General features: G+C 33.7%; 1 long non-coding RNA gene across 6 annotated transcripts; it reads right to left on the bottom strand.

Moving 5' to 3' along the window:
- On the bottom strand, nt 1–3,197 carry LOC107614424 (uncharacterized). Of its 6 annotated transcripts, none has more exons than XR_015896038.1 (8): nt 2,916–3,196; nt 2,762–2,809; nt 1,855–2,019; nt 1,670–1,696; nt 1,357–1,586; nt 934–1,107; nt 562–638; nt 1–355 (listed from the first exon to the last, which is right to left on the bottom strand). It is a non-coding gene; the product is annotated as an uncharacterized LOC107614424 (long non-coding RNA). The 6 variants fall into 6 exon arrangements; XR_001614427.3 differs by having other exon boundaries at nt 1,670–1,713; nt 2,916–3,195; XR_015896036.1 differs by having other exon boundaries at nt 1,670–2,047; nt 2,916–3,197.
- Nucleotides 3,198–7,733: the final 4,536 nt, after the last annotated feature.

Raw genomic sequence — 7,733 nt, 5'->3', positions numbered from 1 at the left:
TAACAAGACAAATAAACTTTTAAATATAATTTATACTAAATATTACATAATGAGTTTACAAATTTATCAAAATAATAAATAATCCTATAACATAAAGACTCAAGACAAAATAAATAACTAAACTCGGACTTATATTCTTTTAAATTACAATCCACTAATAATACAAAATATTCAAAGCAAAATAAACAAGAATTTGTCAGAGTCAGACATGAATTCATTCAAAACAGGGAAGGCAGCAACCTTGTCACCTTGATCGTCATCATCCTTAGATAACCATTTAGAACTTGCTTCACTATCATCTGTTGCTTTCTCAAATGATACATTTGCTTCACTATCGTCACCTCAGCAATGATACCTAAAAGGGTAGCTGATATGATTACTGCAAGCCACTCTGAGAACATTTTCTCCATAAAAAGAGAAACCCCCTTGTATAACACAAATTTTGTTTAGATTAATCATGCCAAAATTGACATGGAGGAACATGCCTTGTTCACATAAATGATAAAATCAAATGTTGTATAAAGTAGCTGAAATGTTTAGAAATGATCTATGTGAACATACCTCCAATGCCAATGATTTAGCTATGAGGAGGGCGCTTAAAAGTAAATGCTCATTCTTAATAATTGGCATAATCTTTGCTGCAAATAATATAAAAAAAAGTTTTCAATACTTAACAAAATAGAGGGACAAATGGTTCCAAGTTCAGTGTTTGTTTCTTCTCCAAAATTTCTCCTTTAATTATAGCCTCTACTTTTTTTATCCTTTTATTATTAATATTTGGTTAGATATTTTCATAAACTTTAGATTATTAGCGAGCAACTAACATTGTATATGTGTGTATAAAAATGTAGAGACTTGGATAAAGTAAATGTCTCTTAAAACAAAAATGGTGTATCAATTTTAAAGAGTACAAAAAAATAGTGTCATGCATACCACATTGTACAGAAGTCCGCTGCTTTATGTCTTTAATCTGAAGGCAATTCCCTTAAAAGCTTGATCTGTTTGACAGAATTCATGTAAATGTGGAGGTTGAGTAGAATGGAAAAACATGAAATGAGGATCAAATACTGGAATTTTGCTTAATCCCATTGGCCTGTAATTCTGTAGCTGCAATGCGTATATGAACATAAATATATGGTTTAGAATCATTGAGGAAATAGATGTTACATAAACACAACAACTCTGCAAAATGACAAGAATAACCAATATCCAAAGAAGTAAGCAACTATAGTATGAATTTCTACCAGACACAAAAGTGGTGGGACTTTAGAATGTTTTTAGAGTAACTTTAAGAAATTGACCAAAAAATAGTAACTGCCATGATACAATAAGAGTTTAGAACAATTAAAGACTTGCCTCGGGAGGTGCAAGCTGCTGAGCTCGCAATGGAAAACAGAAGGATGATGAGCACAACTGTATGATGGAAAATAATCAGTAATCAAATGCAAAAAATGATACATGTTTAAAGACAAGGTGCATAATAATAATTTTGTCATGTTCAAGTATCTAAAAACTTATCTTTTCGTTTCCACTGTGTCTTTCATGTTGGTTCTTCTTTTCTTCAATACCTTGTGGAAAAATTCATCCTCCAGACACAACAGAGACCATGTTTAATTTACTGACTAGACACAACACTGGAGATAAATATTTGTATAAAAAGATATCTTACTTCAAACTCCTCATCCTTGGCTTTCTCCTTTAATGAGAACTTAACTATAAGAATTGGGTTAGAAATAGGAATACACAATACAAAACATCAGCTCACTTACAAATATAAGGCACTTCAAAACATACATTTACATTCTTGATCACAATTTATAATTATTTTTTTCAATGAAAGGAACTTTTACTAACAGGTGTAGGCTTTTCATCAAATTTGGAGTGTTGCTGTTGCCGTTTGGGCATAGAAGGAGAGGCCATTCGAGCTAGAGCACAAGCAAAAGGGAAGAATGTAAATGGCAAAGTTCTGGGCCACTGGCAAAGTGTTCTTGGCCTTCTGGGCATTTTGTACTGGAGTAGCTATAACAAATTTAACCGCACAGTCACACTGTTATGTATACATTATATTTAAGATATTCATCACTCAAAAGAGGCAGAACCTGAAATATATATACTTGATAAACTTCTAAACACACTTAGTGCCAGAAAAGCTTATATCTTATGCTATGTGATTATTTTTTCAATAAGCAGAAACACTAATAACCTTAAAGCATGCATTTGACAAAAATATAAGGCTTTTTTTTAGATACTTCCTTAGCTTGACCTCTGCAATATCCATATGTTAACCACTGAGAAAAAAAAAGAAGAAACCATCAAGCCACCAACTCAATCCATATGCTAACATGATTTCACATCCCTAAGACCTTAACAAAGGAACTGCCAAGGCACCAACTCAATCAAAAGAAGAGAAGAATACCAAAAACACAAACATTAGTTCTGATAAAATAAAAAAGGAAAAAACATTGTCTTTATAATCAAAGCTGGTAAATCCAGAGCATAAATTCATCAAAATAAATGTCAAATCAAATAGGAATCCTACCAAACCAGAGTACCAAACCAGAGTGACCAGCAAAAAAAATAAAAATTCAATAGGTAAATCAAATCTCCAAATCAAGAAGAATTGATTATGCTAATTAGGTTTCAGTAATATTGATGCGATTGTTATTCACAAAAGCAAATTCAGAATTTCATGATGTAAATAGTAGATACAAAAACTGAAAAAATAAATATAATAATAAGAGAGAGACAGAGAGGAACTTACAAGGAGCTGCGATGGCGACGGTGACGGGCTCGTAGCGATGGCGACCGGCTAAGATGTTGCAACAATGAATATGTGAAAGAAGAACTTACATGCAGATTTACAAATCACAATGTGATAGAGTGATAGAGAGAGAGCGCGAGAGAGAGGAACTTACATGAAGAGGATGGCGTAGCGGCAGGCTCGGCGGGGGAGAAGATGGAGAAGAAGAGGAGGAGAGGCTCTACTCTCCGGCGGCTCTCTGCCTCTCTCCGTGACAGTGACTCTATCTCTGGCCTCTATTCTCGGGCGTTGGAGAAGAAGAAGCAGCCTCACTGAGATTTTGAGGTTAATTTTTGGGGTTAAGTAGCGTAAGTTTTGAATCTATGAAGGTTTGGGATTAATTTTGGAGAAATTGATTGACGCTGTAGACGCAGAAAGTGAACGCGGGTATGATTTTTTGTTGGATAAAATGGATGGTAGTTTTGTCGATTTTAATTAAAATAAAAATCAACATTTCAACCTTTTATTTTATATAATAAATTTATATCGTCCATTTAGTTTCAGAAAGAAATCTCAATCGTCTAAATTTATCGACGGTAAAAGCTTTCGACATTATAATTATTAAAATAGACAACTAATTCGTCGATTTTAAAAAAAAAATCACCCACCACTTTATCGATAATGTGACGATAAAATTAAAGTGTTAAAAGGTTGCTAAAATAATAGACGATATGGTCGTCGATTTTAATATTTTATTTTTAAAAATTTCTTTTTCATTTTATCGACGACAAACCGTCGAAAATTATCAACGAAAAGTTTAGTCATCGATTTTTTGCGTCAATAATTAAACAATTTCTTGTAGTAGTGGCTGTGTCAAGATCCGATCCTAGGAATCGTTTGAATGAGCTATTATTCCTATATAATAATCACTTCAGGGGTTCTATTCCGTCCACTCTCAGCAACTATTCCAACATAGTTGAATTAGATTTGAGCTTCAACTACCAGAATAGAACTATCCCTTCCACTTTTGGGTCAGTCTCCAACTTCCGAGACTTGATCATATGACTGAACCAGCTCACTGGTGAGATTTCGCAGGAGTTGGGTAACAAAAAGATGCTGCAAAATTAGGTCCTGGACTTCAATGAGCTAACAGGAAGCATCCATGCGGGTTTAAGCAAGTGCACGTAGTTGAATTTGATTTTCCTTTCGAACAATAGGCTCACGGGGGGAATTCCCCTGGATTCGAAAGCTTTTGAATTTGGCAATCTTGAAGTTTAGCAACAACTCATTCTCCGGCAATATTCCGTCGGAGCTGGGAGACTGCCACAACTTGATTTGGTTAGATTTCAACACAAATAAACTGACCGGAGCAATCCCCGCCTGAGCTTTTCAATTAGTCAGGGAAGATTACAAGGTGAATTTCAGCTTGAGTGAAATGGTAGTTTTAAAAATTGGATAAAAAAGTCCTTATCCCTCATATGCCACGTGTGCACTTGTAATTAGGGGTGGTAAAACGGGTCGAACCTGTCGGGCCGATCCGCTAAACCCACTAAAAAAGGCGGGTCGAGCTAGGATTTTGAACCCGTCAAATTAAAAAAATACGCCGAACCCGCACCGCCAAATTGGTGGGTTTTGGCGGGGCGGGGCGGGCCGGTCCGTTGGACCGAAGATTTTTTTTTATTTTTTATTAAATAAAAGAGTGATTAATATTATAAAATTAATAATTATAGATTTTTAAACACTTTTTTTTTTCATTTTTTGTTTTTATTCTTCTTATAGTTATTAATTTTATTTATTTTATTTTATAATTTCGTATATATGGTCAAATTATGTGACTTATTTTTTAAAATAAAGATGATTCTATTGACAAATATTATTTGAACAATTTTATTGAAGTTAAAAATTAAAAAAAATAATATTATAATTTGACTATTTTTTATTGTATTTAATTTTTTAATTATTATTTTTTGGTTAAATTTTAATGAATTTTTTTTTTCAAAAAAAAAAAGAGTCAAGCGGGCTAGCCCGCCAACCCGCCAATCCGCCATAAAGTGGGGCGGGCTAGCATTTTGAACCCATTTTAGTTGGCGGGGCGGGCCGATCCGCCCCGTTTATGGGGCAGGCCTAGGCGGGGCGGGGCGGGTTGGGGCGGGCTAGCCCGCTTTGCCATCACTACCTGTAATGCCAGGTCATTAGAACGGATGTCAGACTTTTTTGTTGGGTTTGGCGGAGTCATTTGCACGGAAGCATTAATCCATCCAATATTTAAGAAGGTGAGAAACTTAAAAGTATTTTCAAATGGTTAGGAACGAAAATGTCCGTAGAACAAAATGTCGGAGATCTATTTATTCTTTTCTCAAATATTAATTAGTGAGAGATATTTGTTTTGATGAAAACATGTGCTTTAAAGAGGGGATTCCCAACTTAATTTAAAAGGACATCAGGCATGTTTCTGACTCATTATTCATCCTTAAGAATGATATTTGTTGATTCGTTCCGTTGTGTTTTTGTTATTTTGATTTTGAGTTTGTAGTAAAGTACCCAAAAAAAATTCTTAAATTAAATCAACGCAACTACATTAGGCATGATTTATATTTGAGTTTTTATTTAATAAAATAAAAATAAGATAAATTTTTTTTATTGAAAACATGGTTATATGATTTATGATCGAGCAACAAAATAGTAATCATGCTGTGTTCGTGATTTCCTACAAGAAGGAATAACGTCAAAATTGTGGTTCTATTCCGTAATTTATAGTTTCACATCAATTCTGATTGGAATACTCATTTGATAGTTATTATTATTATTATTAGAGATATAGTAATTAATAATATATATTCTTAAATTAAAAGAAATATATATCATAATATAATATCAAAATTTGAACTTCAACCAAATTAAAGATGCTTCCAGTTTGGAGACGAAATTTGGATATGGATGAATGTTACACTGTGCACTCTTGAATTCTGTTGCTGGAAAGCTTTGGAGTCGTCATGTTTAGAGTTTTTTTTTTTTTTTTTTTTTTGGAAAAGGTAAGTTCAGGAGAAAAAAATGAACTTCACGAAACTTTCAGCAAATAAGGAAGAGTATGTCACACTTCTATCACTTCGGAGCTTTTCATTACGCGGTGAACAAATTAACTAATTAATTAACTAATAAAAATTTTTACTTATTAGTTATGTACAATCAACTGTTAAACTAACTATTCTATATGTATAGTTAACTGATATACTAATGGTTGAATTTAAAAAATTAAGATGATGATCAAATATTATTAATTAATTATTTTGTTTGATGAATTTAGTTTGTGTGCATAAAAAAAAAATTAATTTTTATCTTGGCCTAGTTATTACAAGTCTATTTTGACTATAAACAAGTTTAGCCTAATACAAATTTATTTCAAATCATGTGGCTGAACTTTAAAAGGATAATGAAATCAATTGGTCCAAAGAATAAATATCTAAAACCCAAATTATCACTCTCTTTGGTCAAACTCCATCACAAGTAAAATTTAATGGCTGAAATTTGAGAAAGAAAAAACAAGCCTAATTACAAGCCCATGAAACAAACTTGATGAATTAAAAGGAAGAGAACCAAAAATTGCCCAAAGCCTTCAAGAACCTATACGGTGATCACAAAATCAAAGGGCTCTACTTTGCAAAGTTATCATTCTTGGTTACTGGAAGCAAAAATTCAATTGAGTTTAATTTCATTAAAAGCATGCTTCGGTTACTACACCCTTGGTAACTGAAACTCTAAATTCAATTCAATTTAATTTGCATTGATGGCTTCCAATGAAAGTTTCTCTCTTTTCTCTCCTTTCTCAATTGCTTCGGTCAAATCACATCATCTTCAAAGAAAGAAAGAAAATAGAATGCACAGAGAGTGGGTTATTACCAAAGGCCACAAGCTCCATATGAAAGTTATTCTCTCTTCTCTCTCCTCTCTCTTGTCTTTCGGTCACATCCATCAGAAAAGAATATTAAAGAAGCTATCAGAGAAGCCTATGGAAGAAAAAGGCTATGCAGAAGAAAGGAAGATTTTTACTTCAGAAGGAAAGATTTTGGAAGATGGTTTCAAGATTTTGATACCAAGAAAAGAAACAATCTGCCTCGGTGAAGAAGCAAATCTGAGGTGAAAAAAGTTTAGTTCAATTTTTATGTTCATCAAAGAAAGAAGATAGCCGCTGAGCTACAGGTAGGAAGAAGCAAAAATAGAAGGCAAGAAGCTGTCCTGGGTCAGAAGATCATCAAGAGTCCTAATCCTTTCTTGGAGTCAAAGACAAGATCAAGGGTTTAGATGGAAGGAGCTTGATGAAAAGGGTTGAGAGAGGTACATGCATGTTGGTTTTTGATTTTTCCCCTCTCTTCTCTTTGTCCGAACCGCTACTGTTTTTGGTTGGAGAAGAAGTTGCTTGGTTGAACCGATTTCAACCTTGGAAGTTTTCCATTCTATAATAAGGATGAACGGCCAAGGGTTGAGATCAAGGAGTGAGAGCACACATTTGGGTTCCCATAGCTCTTTGAGCTGTTTATTCTTCTCCTTCATGGCTTTCATTGAATATTTCTTTTTCTCAATTTAGTTTGTCTGTGTTTCATTGGTAAAAGGCAAAATGTGAGGTTTTGTAAGAAAAAGCTAATGAGTGAAAAAAGGCAGAGAATTAAAGAAAAAGCCATAGTTATCTCAAAAATTCTTTGTATATTTTTCTGTTTTTTTTGTCATGATCCTGAGGGGATTTTCTTGCAAGTTGGGTTAGCACTTTGCAGTTGAAAGCTAGGGTGAGTCCTAGTCCTTTGCAAGTTGGTTGAGCACTTTGCTATTGAAAGCTTGGTTTAAGTCCAAGTCAAATTCAGATTGGGTTTAGAATCTGGATTTGTCCCAGATAGGATTGAGTAGATCTTAGGGAAAGAAATTGGTGTTTGTAATCTTGAAAAAGAGATAGTGAAATTCCATCATTGTTGTGATGGAGACTGGATGTAGACCACATTGCACC

The sequence above is a fragment of the Arachis ipaensis genome, chromosome B8 (assembly GCF_059453495.1).
Source record: "Arachis ipaensis isolate K30076 ecotype BB chromosome B8, ASM5945349v1, whole genome shotgun sequence".
NCBI classification, from domain to species: domain Eukaryota; kingdom Viridiplantae; phylum Streptophyta; class Magnoliopsida; order Fabales; family Fabaceae; genus Arachis; species Arachis ipaensis.
This window is presented reverse-complemented; position numbering and strand designations above follow the sequence as displayed.